This window comes from Aptenodytes patagonicus, chromosome W (genome assembly GCF_965638725.1).
Source record: "Aptenodytes patagonicus chromosome W, bAptPat1.pri.cur, whole genome shotgun sequence".
Taxonomy (NCBI): domain Eukaryota; kingdom Metazoa; phylum Chordata; class Aves; order Sphenisciformes; family Spheniscidae; genus Aptenodytes; species Aptenodytes patagonicus.
Genome location: NC_134981.1, coordinates 1,048,498 through 1,061,230, shown reverse-complemented (window position 1 = coordinate 1,061,230; position 12,733 = coordinate 1,048,498). Strand labels below are relative to the sequence as shown.

Genomic DNA, 12,733 nt, shown 5'->3' with positions numbered 1-12,733 from the left:
ACGACGACGACGGCGGCTGCAGCCCAGCCGCAGGCCCTGCAGGCGGGAGAAGGATCGGGCGCCGCCGCTGGGAGCAGCTACTGAGCCTGGCTGGGCTGTCAAGGCGCTGGATGCCACCCCCTCTTCAGGAACAGGGAGGAGAACCTGTGCGCAGCCTTCCTGTTCCGGGACCCACACCAATGCTTTGGCCAGAACTGGTTCTGGAAACGTAGGAATTAAAAATATGCCGAGTTTTATTCTGCGAGTCTTCTGTTAACAAGAGTTGAAATAGCGGAAAGTAGGTCTTGCTGCTCCACTGTGATTTTTGAGGACGAGTGGAGCAGCACTCTGACCAACGTTAGCTGCTGAAGCTGCCTCTGAGACTACTAGTACCCCATGTACAAAATCAGCAAAGAAACTCACTCAGTTGTCAGAATACCCCATCCCACTGCCCCGTCACGCATCGTCTGCTGCTTTTGAAGCTCGCTAACGTGTGTTGCGTGCTATACTGACATAGAACCGAGGAACTGCGGCAGCTGGAAGGCACCCCGGGAGGCCGGCTCGAGCCAGGGCAGCTACAGCCAACTGTCCAGGCCATGCTCAGGCAGTTCCGAGCATCTCCAAGGATGGCGACTTGGAGACCTCTCTGGGAAATCTGTCCCAGTCTTTGACCACCCTCAAGGTAAAGAAGTCCCCCTTCAGTAAAGACGGTCCCCCCTGAGCCTTCTTGTTAATGTGTACATCGGTGATAGATAAAACAGTATAATTAATGTTTAAAGTAACAAAATGAAAGTGATTAACATTCTTATTAGCACCTTATTTTAAGAAAATACTTCCTGTAACTCAAAAAACATCTTTGAGCCTTTTATAGCAGCTGGTTTAAAACAGTTTCTCTAAACAGAGAGCAAGAAAAAAAATACCTACTCCTGTTGTGATATAATGCCCGTGACTTTGACCAACATTGGCTTCAGGAATTTATTATTATAGGACAACTGGAGAATCTCCATTCTCCCAGCTGAAAGTAATTCACATGCTAAATAGGCTGCTGTTACAGACAGGCATCTGTTCTTCTTGGATGACAGGGTATCCATACTCACTTGCCAGGAGTCACGTGGCTGTATGCCATTTGCATATCTCTATATAGATATATTGATATATTGCAGCATTACTTTTATTATCAAAAATATACCAACAGAGTAACAATGTTTATCCATACTTTTATATTCCACAGTTGAACTGACATTGCTTACTAATTCAACAGCAATAAAAATTTGGAGTTGCTTTTTCTTTAGGGAACTGGTGGCATGGAACATATCTGATACCAAGTCCCCATATAGGTGTTATGTGCCAACATATAGTAAAGCAAGTTGTGAACTAATTTCACTATTTTAATTACTTCTGGCCATGAGAAAATGTTCTCTCTAGTTTTAACCGCAGAAATAATTTTCCCTTTCTGTCCTAAACAGCTGTGATGTATTGATGTACACTGTTAAACAGCTGACAGGAAAAAAGGAAACCACCACTGAACTGCCGTTAGCATCAGCATCTTTGGTGATCTGTATGTAACTAAAACCAATTATTCACACATACAAAAAGCTAACAGTAAAAATGTTGTTTCAGTTGCAAAGAAAATGAAGAAATAAAGTCAATAATCTACCACACCTTCTTGGCATGGGCCATTGACAAGGCCCAGAGAACAAATCCAGCTTATGCAGGTCGCTATCTCCAAGACCTCTGCTGTATTTCACCTAAAAGTTGGAAAACGTGTAGGGTAGGAATTCCCTCAAAATGCGCTAACTTAAAAATTGTCCCAGTTTTGTCATTGACTATTTTTTGTAATATTATGGAGATGACACTTCTCTTTTGCAGACAGAAGTTACTGGGTTTTTTTTCCAGTTTCCTGATACTATGTTTTTTTATGAAGCAAAGTGAGTGTGATAACAACTGAAAAAATTAGGAGGCATAAATGCTCAGAAGCAGTAAGGGAAAAAAAATAGACAGGGATTAGTGAAATGTTTGCGTTAGCCACGTTCCAGGATACACTAAGTAAAAACAGAAATTAAAACCAGAACTTTCTCTAGCCCGTTTTGCAATGTCATTACTGACAACTTATCAACACGCTTCATACGCCCCGCAGATGCTTTTGCATAAATTTCACTTCGAGCAGACGTCAGAGAGCAGCATTTTTCACGCTCAAAACCAGACGTATTTCCAAGACACTGCCTTACAGCTTCTGTCATTTATGAAGCCCTTCAATAACTGCTAAATATAAGTTATTCCCCACAGCTCTCCGCTTAGGAGCGTCCCCTGCGAGCCCTTCCGAGGGGCTGGGGACGCGGCGAGGCCGGCCTTCCCCTCAGGGGGGCGCGAAGCGGGCCCAAAGAGCCGCGGGCTAGGGGCTCGCTCTGCCCGCAGCGGATCAGACAGCTCCAGCTGACGCGCCCCGCCCGCTGCCCGCTCCGCGCCGCCGGCCCTGACCGCGGCACCGCGACCCGGCCGTACTGGCCGTGCCCGGGCACGCCTCCCTGCGCCCCTCGCCTGGCCCCGGCCCCGCCGAAGGGCCCAGCCCGGGCCGCCTCCCACCCCGGAACCCGCCCACAGGTGCTCCCTCTCCCGGGCACCCCGCCGCCGCCGCGGCCCTCACGCAGCCGCCGCGGCTGAACGGGGCCGCTCCGCCGCTCGGTTTCCATGGCGACGCCGGCTGCCTCTGCCTGCCGTCAGTCACGACGGCCGAGGGCTTTGCGACAGTGGTGGTAGGAGTCGCGGCAGCCGGCGGTGTCAGCTGGTCGCCGCACCGGGCGCGGGCGAGGGAGCGCGGCGGGGGCGCGGCGCCCGGGGACCCTCCCCACCGCCCCGGCGGTGACAGGTGAGCGCCCGCCGGCTACCGACAGCCGTCGGGCTGAGGGCACCCCCCTCCGCGGGCGGGCGGGAGGGAGGTGGCGCCCGGCGGCCCCCGCTACCGGCCCCCGCTACCGGCCCCCGCTACCGGCCCCAGCGCTGCCCCGGCCCCCGGCGGGCTGGCGGCGGCCCTCGGGCCCCCTCTTGCGGCGGGGCGGCGGCGCGGGCCGCCATGTTGTGCGGGAGGACGCGGTGGCACCTGCCTGGGGGCGATGGCAGCCTCCGCCCCCGGCGGCGGGACCCGGGGGGCGGCAGCAGGTGGCGGCCCCGCGGCGGCCTACGGGCTCCCGGCCCCCGCCCGCTGAGGCAGCGGCGCTGGGGGTGGTGCGGCGTGAGCGGGGCGGAGGTGGGCCTCGCCGCAGGGCTCGGCCTGGCGTGCCCTCGCCGGGGGGGCGGATAAAAGGGGGTTTCGTGCGTCGGGAGAAGGCGGTCAGTCACGCCATGGAAAGGGGCGGCAGCAGGACGCCCTCGTTCCGCGGTGCGCGGCGGTGCGCGCCCGCGCCTGGCTCCGCGCAGCCGGGCGGCAGGAGCAGCGCGGTGCGAGCCCCGGCTTCCCCGCAGCCCCGGCCCTTCCCGCCGCATTCACACCGGCGCCCTCGGAGCCGCCGGCAGCCAGCGGAGGGAGGCTCGGGTGGCTTCACCTGCGCGGGCGATGCCGGGTACCGGCTCTCCACCGTAACGCTTGCAGGTCTCGAGCTTCCTCGGGCTTATTCTTTCAACAAGTTTCAACCCAGAATGCACCGCCCTCCTGTGCGCACCGTGGGCTTGTGCTTTTTTGTAATGCCTTGGATGTGTCACGGGAGTGGGTAATAAGCGACCAATTATTAATGGAATGGAGAGCTCTTTCTCTGTTAATGGAAAGTTATCTAAGGGGTGACTCTTCACACAGAAATATCCGGGAAATAATCCTTTACAGGAACTCGAATTTCTTTTAATGTCAAATTTTCATTACATCGCACCCTCTCTGTTTCCTTTTTCCGTGACAGCCATGATATTATTGGCAACTAGGGATATGATTTAGAGTTGACTTTGCAACTGCTTTGGATAACTGTCCTTCATGTGATCATGACAGTTTTAAACTGGAAAAGTATATGCGGATTTAATGTGTCATCAAATTAAGTGCCAGAAAAATCTGCAAACAGCTTTCAAAGGTATCTATTAACTATGATGAAGGATTTAGAGTCTCAAATTATTATTTTGTCCTCTTCCTTGTTTTATAACCTTCTATCTATACAGGGAGTGGTGTTTTTTGGGGGGATAACCAATCTTGCCTTCGTATTGTTAAAGACTTTTAAATCGGACTTTTGTAGTCATTCGCTCAGCTGGGGCAAGCAATAATCTTTCACTGGATTGTTGCTGTTGTTATTGCCACCTAAAGATTGAGGAAGAGCTTGTGTCTTAACTACTTTTCAATTTTTATTTTGGAACACAAGTTTGTGTTTGTTGAATTTATTTTTGATCCTGAGTGTATTGGGAAGGTTTGACAGTAACACTATCTTTTTATTTAGATTACTGCAATATGTAACGGCCAATTCAAGACACAGAGCCCTGTGACAAGTATTGTCTCAGGGTGCTTGAAATACAGATATGTTATATGATGTAGCATTGCAGTTTGGAGATAGCTACTACAGATAAATTGACTTAGGGGGATGTAGAGGTACTGGCTGCACAATGTTATGGAGAAGCTCCTGATTTAGGGAAAAAGCAAAGACGACTTGAGGTGGTGAATTTTGAATCAACAAAGTACGTGGGGATAAAAGAAGGCCAGGTGCCATTAGTTTTTTAATCCTTGATGAGCATAATGAGAATGACGGTCTGGTTTGTTAGTCATTATTATCTGGATTGAAATCACCTTTTCACTTCACATAAATGTCAAGGTAGCCTAACAGTTTTGACCAAGTTCAAAATAGTAGGTTAATTCTCTCCTGCAGATATGCTTAGTTCCATTTTAACGAGTAGGGTTAGTGAGGTCAGTGTGAATATTCATAGTAGTAAAATTAAGAGTGCTGTGTAAGTGTAAGTCCTGATAGATTCTTTTATAGTATTTTGTATCCTGCAGATATGAAACAAAATTTCTTTCAGAAAAAAAAATCAGAGACTTATTTGCTGAAAAAGTATTACCTTTTTAAAAGCTTTCTCAGACTTCTCTGTTGGCATGGATTTACAAAGGGCAAGTTGTGCGTAACCACCTGATAGCCTCCCACGATGAGATGACTGGCTTGGTGGATGAGGGAGAGCAGCAAGTGTTGTTTATCTTGACTGTCATAAGGCTTTGACACCGTTTCCCATAAGATCCTTACAGGCAAACTGATGACGTATGGGTCTGGATAAGTGGACAGTGAAGTGGATTGAAAACTCATGGAATGGTCGAGCTCAAAGGGCTGCCGTTGGCAGCATGAAGTCCAGCTGGAGAGTAGTTGAGCACTGGAACAGGTTGCGCAGGGCGAGGCGGTGGAGTCTCCATCCTTGGAGATACGCAGCACTTGACTGGACGTGGTCCGCGGCACCCTGCTGTAGCTGACCCGGCTTTTGCAGGGGGTTAGAGAGTATGATCTCCCAAGGTGCCTGCCGATCTGTCATTGGCAGACTCGGCTGTTCTGTGAATCGGACTCATTTTGTTAGATTAATGATAGCTTGAGAAGGCAAAAATATTTTGCATTTGATCCCTTTGTAGCGAGTCAAAACTAATTCCAAAAGACTCTGAAAATTACTGACAGACCTTCAGAAACAAGCGGAATTTAATTGACATAGCAAACTTTACTGACCATTTGTATTTAATAACAGAATTGTTTATTTATTCACCATCTATTTAAAGAAAGGTGTGATTGTCTAAAAAAATATGTGGGTTCTGATAGTGAAAGATTTCTGCAACTCTGGGTAAAGTACTTAATTTTCTTCTCCCTACCTCATTAATCCTTTTTCTCCATTCCCAAGTATTAAATGGAAGAGGTCATTTGTAATTAAATTTAAAATCATCAGATTTTTATAAAATGCATTGGATTATTCAAATGGAAGCCATGATGTAACAGAAATGAGACTTTACTATAAATGTATGGTTGTCTTTATGTAAATGGTTTTAGGAGGGGTGTTATAATGCTTAACTAATGTCTTTTTGAATGAGAGATTCTGTATGCATGAAAAATATTAGGCATAAAAATTGCTGTTCATTTGAAAATATGCAATCCACCTAGAAGGTTTGTCCTGATGTCATGGATGGCAGCCATCTCTATATTTATTGGTGGCAAATCTGAATAATAACGTAACTTAAATTCTGCTGAAAATACAGAAAAATGGTATTAACATGTGGTAAACATTGATAGGGGAAGGAATGATTTATACTTAACCTTTCTGAGTTGCTTCATTTGAACATAAGCACAGTTACATTTATTTAAAAACAGATGTTCATTTGGAAGCCTTTAATGGTTCGTTTTGGAGCTGTTACATACTGAGAGTATATATGATAAAGAAACAGTCAATTCATAGATGTATTTTTTGGCAGATACTTTTAGCGTCCACACATATCCTAAGATTAATTCTTTATATGCATGTGCTTTAATTGAAATGAATGTGTTTGGAAAGAGCTCTTCTTGGCTTTTGCTGTGTTCTGTTAAGACAAAGGTAGATTTATTTATCTTTTTACTTCTTTCCCCAAAGAAGCGTTCCTTTCTCCTGGCCTGCCTTGTATCCTTCCCAGGTGCCTGGTGTACCTGGATCCATCTCCCCAAGGAAACGGGCTCGAGCGCAGCACAGGACTCGCTGAGCTCAGTCTGGGCAGTGTCATGCCACAGTGCTGTAATGGGACATCAAAGTACTGAAGTATTCCACGAATCTGACTGGATCTATGTACAGCTGATGCTTTCTGTCTCTGTTTGGGACATTCCACTGTGGTTTGCTCCAGACCAGAGCAATCCGTAGCACTTAGGCATGCAGTGCTTCTGAAAGTGCCCAGGTAACTGAATTCCAGTGGGGTCACACGTGGCAGATCACCAACGCGATGGTTGCGTAGTGTTCATGCACATAGATTAAACCTAAAACAGGTTTCCTTTTGGTGACAGAACTGAAGTTACTCTCCTGGCTTTGTAGTTCTAGTAATATTACCGATGTTTTATGTGTGCAAACTGTTAGGGCCAAGTGCTGTAAGAGGGTGAAGAATTTGTGGGCTTCTGTCTGCCTTGTCTGTGCTTTGAAAGTCATCAGCAGATCAAATGAGTTGGGCAGCGTGTTTAGTTGTACTGAAGGACGATGTTAATCATACCTTCTGGTTATCTCGCCTGGAGACTTCTCCAGTCCCATGTTCTGTTCTTCCTTCCTCTCCTTTGGCTTTGTTTTCTACTTGTGCAGTCTGCAACATCATTATCCCTGCTTCTTAAACCTTTCCTCGTGTATCTATCCACTGGAATATATGAGGGCAAGGAAATCTATGTGCCTACCAGATGCTGTACTGGCCACAACTGTTTCTCTGCACGCAGGGCATGGAAATACTACCAGCTAGAGAATTATATCTACTTGCTAGTGACAGGCATGAAAGGAACCTGGTTTTATTGTCCCAAGGCAATGCAGAGGGGAAAAATTGCTCTCACTAGTGGCTGGGCTTCCTACCATAAATTAATTTTGTTTGCGTGCTTTTTCTGTCTGTAAAAATCCTTATTATGGATGCTGTTTCAGGGTAAATAACTTGAGGCTTACAAGGTTTAATGAGGTCTCGAGGCTTCCCATCATGACTGAAAGTTGTGGGAAAACTTGAGGAAACTGCAAATAAAATGTTCTTGTTCCAGGGACAGTTTGTATACAGGTGGAAGAAGGCTTGTGGATTTTTTGTCTGTCTCTTGCTGTCACTTGGAAAGATAAAAGTATCTGCAAAAATCAGACAGACTGGAATGCTAATAATTTTTAAAAATACTGGAATTAGTTTCCAAGGGTGAGTTGTGGCAGAGGGTAATAACCCGTATGATAAAGGCTTTGAGTCCTGCTGTGGTTTGTATGCAGAGTGTTTTTGTTTAGCTGTTACTCTGATTTGCTGCATGTTAGGTTTATTTTATATGACAGATAAGGCAGAAGACCAGAAAAATTACATGACTCTACCTTTAATCTGTTATAGAAACAATTGTTGTAAAGCTCTGTGACTGTGCATCTGACCTTTCTCTTTATATCCGTGGCTATCCTACCTGGTCATTCCCCTGATTATATTGAACAATAAGCTACTGTTAACTTTAAAATTTTCTATGTGTTTGCCTTGTACCTTCATCATCGGACTTTGATTTGAAATTACTATTATGTTTTCTGATTGTAATTTGGTTCAATAAGTTAGCTATGAATAGTTTACCATAGCTTACTGGTCCTGAAAGTGCTAGTTAGTGTTTAGAGGACTATGGCTTGATAAAGATGTTTATGTGAGTCTTTGATTCAGTATTTAATATGTTGTACTTAAAAAATCAGTTTAATAGCTTTACTCAAATAGGAATTTATCCTAGATTATGAAATTTGCCTGAATACCAGCCTCTAAGCAGTGCAGTTGAAAAAGTCACTTGACTATTCTGCCAGATTAGCCTATTATTTTCAATTTTTTTGGATCATCTGCTAATCTAAAGAATCACTCTCTTTAAATACAAAGAACGTAACTGAGATGTATGTCTATATAACTCTAACTGGATTATATTTTGACAATATAGTGGACCTAGTAACAAAAGCATGAAAAAGGCTGAGGTACTCAGAGCCATTTTTGCCTTGGTTTTTATGGGGAAAATAAAAATCCATAGGACTAGACAGTGGCTAATGTGGTTGGGAGACTGCTCTCTATTGTTGGAAGGTTGTGGTGATGGGGGGAAGTTCCTGATGACCGTGGAAAGTCCTGCATCTGAAATGGCACACAGGCTGGGGGACAACTGGCTGGACAGCAGCTTTGCAGAAAAGGAGCTGGGCATCCTATTAGATAAGAAGCTGTGTCTCCCTGTGGCCAAGAGAGTTGGGTGCTGGACGGTGTTAGCAAGACTGTAGCCAGCAGGTCAAGAAGAGGAAGTGCCAAATAGAGAGGAAGGATTACAAGGCTGCACTGCAGTACTGTGTGCAGTCTGGGGCCTCCCGGTACAAGGAAGACATTGACGTGTTGGAATGATCCAGCGGAGAGCTATCGGGGTGATTCAGCCTTTGTGTCTGCAGTTAGGTAAAGATACAGCAGCAGAAAAATGAAGATCTAAGATACTTCAGTTTGAATGAAAAAAATAAATGCATATTTATTTTATATTTTTCTAGTCGTCAAGTCTGGCGAAACATGCCCCGCTGCTCTGGACCATTCTGGTAGATCCTCAAAGAGATGGCAACTTACGGGTATAAGTAGCGGTTATCTGCTGTAGGCGATGAGCGGAAGAGCCAGCATTATTTAGGGGGAATATGAGAGACTGTATGGGTTTGGGATCCTAAGTGGCTCCTATCAGGGTTGTGGAAAGGGACTGAAGAAGAGGGGCTTTGTGACTCCAAAAAAGTGAGTGGAAATAATTTGCTAAGGCAAAAGATAGTGATGCTGTGATTTACATTGCAACTCTCACCTTATGAAAAAGCAAATATGAGGGAGAGAAAAGATCCTTTGTTGTGGGGCAGAGAACAAAAAAAGAGAGCTTCCACTTTTGTCAGGTCTTTTCAGGAAGGTCTTTCCCCACATCCCTGCATCTGTGTATTTATTGTCTCTCTCAGAGAGGTAATTTGAAAGTGAAGCAGAATAAATACAATTATGCTTTTATACATATATATATACACACATGCCCCCCTACATACGTGCAATAACACAAACTCATTCTTTTATTGGGTGTTTGGAGGAAGAAAACTGGGATTCTGGCGCCTGTGGAAGTGATAAAGAAAAACTTACCCCTCCGTCTTCGTAGGAATTGTTATTAAGCAGGAAGAACTCTACTCAGTTTGACATCTCCATTTTCCAGTTCAAAGTTCCAGTTCCCTTTTCTGCAAAAACAGTTTATTCTAGAGAGGTATAAATAACTAAACCGTGGGATTTCATTTGTAATGATTCACTGCATGCTTTTTGACCATTTGTCAATGGTACAGCATTTATTGCTACTGTAGTTTGTCATCATTGATGTAAAAAAATTATTGATTGCTTACAGACAATAAGTGAGTTTCGGTTTTTGCAGGGGATGTATTCAGTGTTCGCCAGTGATAGAGAAGGGTTGTTCTTTGTAGACTGAATTCTTCAACTGTTAAAATGAGCCTGTGGTATTTTCTGAAAATGAAGTTTTTAATGAAGGCATTGCGGTACCATAATAAAAAACTAGAAGGAAAGAGGTAGTTTTTCTTTTTGCTCTCTCTCCCAACGGTTGATATAAAATATTCTAAGAATTGTGTTTCTCTTGGATAAAAGTTTTGAAATGTGAATATCTGTAGGCCTTTAGAAGGTATTTTTGCTGTTAATGTTTTCAGTGCTTTCTCTCACGCTTTTCTGCATGGAAATATAAAATACATTAGGTTACTTGTATGTGCTAGTATTTTTGTATGTTGTAATATGCTTCTCATTCTTTTTGAAAATTCAGTTTGCTAAGTATATACTTATAGTGCTGTCAATTTTAAAGTATTTATAAGTAGTCTGGAAGAGCATTAAACTGACTGCAACATTTCAAGGAACAATTTTGTGCCCTGGTAGGGGAGCTTCTGTATTTATTTAAAAGTGCAGTCGTTTGCATCACTGAAACAATCAGGTGACACGTAAATACTGTGACTTGGTCCCTGAACTGTGAGCAATAGGAAATGAAAGGAATGAGAAGAGATTTTTATGTTCCTTATCAGTGTTTTTACTCCTGGATTTTTCAGCTGTGAAACGATTGATGGATTGCTTTATTAACCATTAAAATTTAGTTCATACATTACACTGATGATAAAATATCATTTACTGTCATGAAAAAAAAACTTGGAGGGAGTGTGGTCAAACAAGTACTTTTGAGATCACTGCTAAACCAGTGTGTCTTTTAGTCAGGGGGGTGAGAGGAATGCTTTGTGTGTGTTACCTGCGGGGGCTGCAGTTGTGGCATCTTTCAGGATTAATTTTGCCACAGTTTTGTATTTCTGGTCCACAGTAGTGGAGCTGCTGAAGGGAGCTTTTTGCAGGTAGCAAGGGAAGAACACCTTGTAAAGAATGTTGTACCTTTATTGGTATTCAAGTGCTTTAATATACTTAAAGCAAAGAAATTTCCATCTCTCCCCACCTTTCCCAGTGTGTCCTTTTTGTTTTATTTCATGACTAAAATTGGGTGGTAAAAGAGTTAAATGGGTATTTTTGTTTCGTTTTGGTGATTTTTTTTGTTGTTGTTTAATTGCAATTTTTGTATTGCATCTGGACACTTTATTTCTGTTTTTCACTATATTTTTATTATTATTACACTGTAAATCAAGTATTTTTAGAATCATAGCTCTTTGGTACAGTCACTGCATTCTTTAAAATTTTTTAATTATTTTACGGTTCTGTATTGTGATCATCCAGACAGAACAATTGATCCAGCATTACATAACAATTAACACTACATTTACAGGCATGTTTTACAACTACTAGTTTCAGCGTAGCTTGTGGTATGTTGCAATAGATTAAATGCTTGATTGTTGGTCTTTATTTATACTTGTTCATTAAATAATAGCTCTTAATAAAATAAATAGTTCTTAATAAAGATAGTCCAATGGGATGCAAGAAATGAGTTGGCATAAAATGGCACTTCATAGTAATTGATATTACTGGTTTTATAATAGGGATTTTGTGAAAAACCTTAATGCATCTCTCACCAAGTTTGAGGCTTGGTATGTCCAGCGGGCCCTGTAAGCTGTTTGTAATACTTAGCTATTCATTATTCTGCTCTTGCTGTCTTCCTTTCCCCCATTTTTCCATGTACATTATCGTGTTCGATTTCTCTGGCTACAGAGGTGGTTTGCACTAGGAGTATAGGCAGCATTTGTCAAAATTAATAAAAAACTACTTTCTTGTAGAAATTGCACTGTAATTTTTATATAGATGGGAGATGACATTAACTTATGTTGAACTCCGTGTAGTATAGTAAGAAACAATGTTTTGAAATAGAAGGTATTTTTGATGCAGAAAGCACTTGTTTAAGTGTAGGAGTCACCACTGGGAATGGCCAGGGTATTGCAAGATCAAAAGGTCAAGTTTGTGGTTGGTGCAAGCAAGATCTCTGTAGTTGCCTCTGTTTATATCAAATCTGAGTTTGTCTCAAAGGGGAGACACTAAACCTTGCATGATAGTTTTCAGTGGAACTGAAGATTATTGAATTAAATTCCCACAACTTCCATGGAAATCTGAAGCTCGTGCTTGTGCTTCCTTTGAAAAAAAGGGCAGGCGGGATTGTTTTGTGGTGTGGTGTTTGGCGGCAGCTCGGCAGTGGGTCAGCATGACTCTACTCGTTTCCTGGTCAGTTCCTTCTAACCATCGCTGTACATTGGCGTATCGCGGGGACACAGAGGGGAGCTGTGGTTATCACAGTGGGGAAGTGGAGTTGCAGTGAACCTGACTTAGATTCAGGATGACCTTTATTTTTCCTTTGTCATAATTCAGAAATTTTTTCCCTCTTCTGAAGTGCTGTAAAATAGGTTTACATATCTGTGAACAAATGCAAATATTGCTGCATTGGTCAAGCAAGAAGAATATGTATATATCTATAGAAAGACAGGAAAATACGCATTTTAAAATATTTCTTCGGTGAATTCTGCCTGCATTTCAAGTGTTTATACTCCTCCTCTACATCAGAAATTCAGCTCTGGTTTGAGCTGTGGTAAGTTCAGAACATAAACCTCCACAAGATAGTACATAAGGAGCGTTTATTTATTTAACACAACCGTTTCACCCATTCATTTA

At 43.4% G+C, this 12,733-nt stretch overlaps 1 protein-coding gene across 4 annotated transcripts in view; it reads left to right on the top strand.

The window, feature by feature from the left end:
* The first annotated feature begins 8 nt into the window (after positions 1 to 8).
* The window catches only part of LOC143171857 (WD repeat-containing protein 7), a 151,167-nt gene continuing 138,442 nt past the window's right edge, over positions 9 to 12,733 (top strand). For 2 of the 4 annotated variants that reach the window (XM_076360959.1, XM_076360956.1), the window contains exon 1: positions 2,750 to 2,845. The gene's annotated coding sequence lies outside the window, so the exon portion shown is untranslated. Of the gene's footprint in view, positions 662 to 2,749; positions 2,846 to 4,003; positions 4,029 to 12,733 lie in introns of those variants that run through there. The other 2 variants (XM_076360957.1, XM_076360958.1) reach the window with 2 other exon arrangements.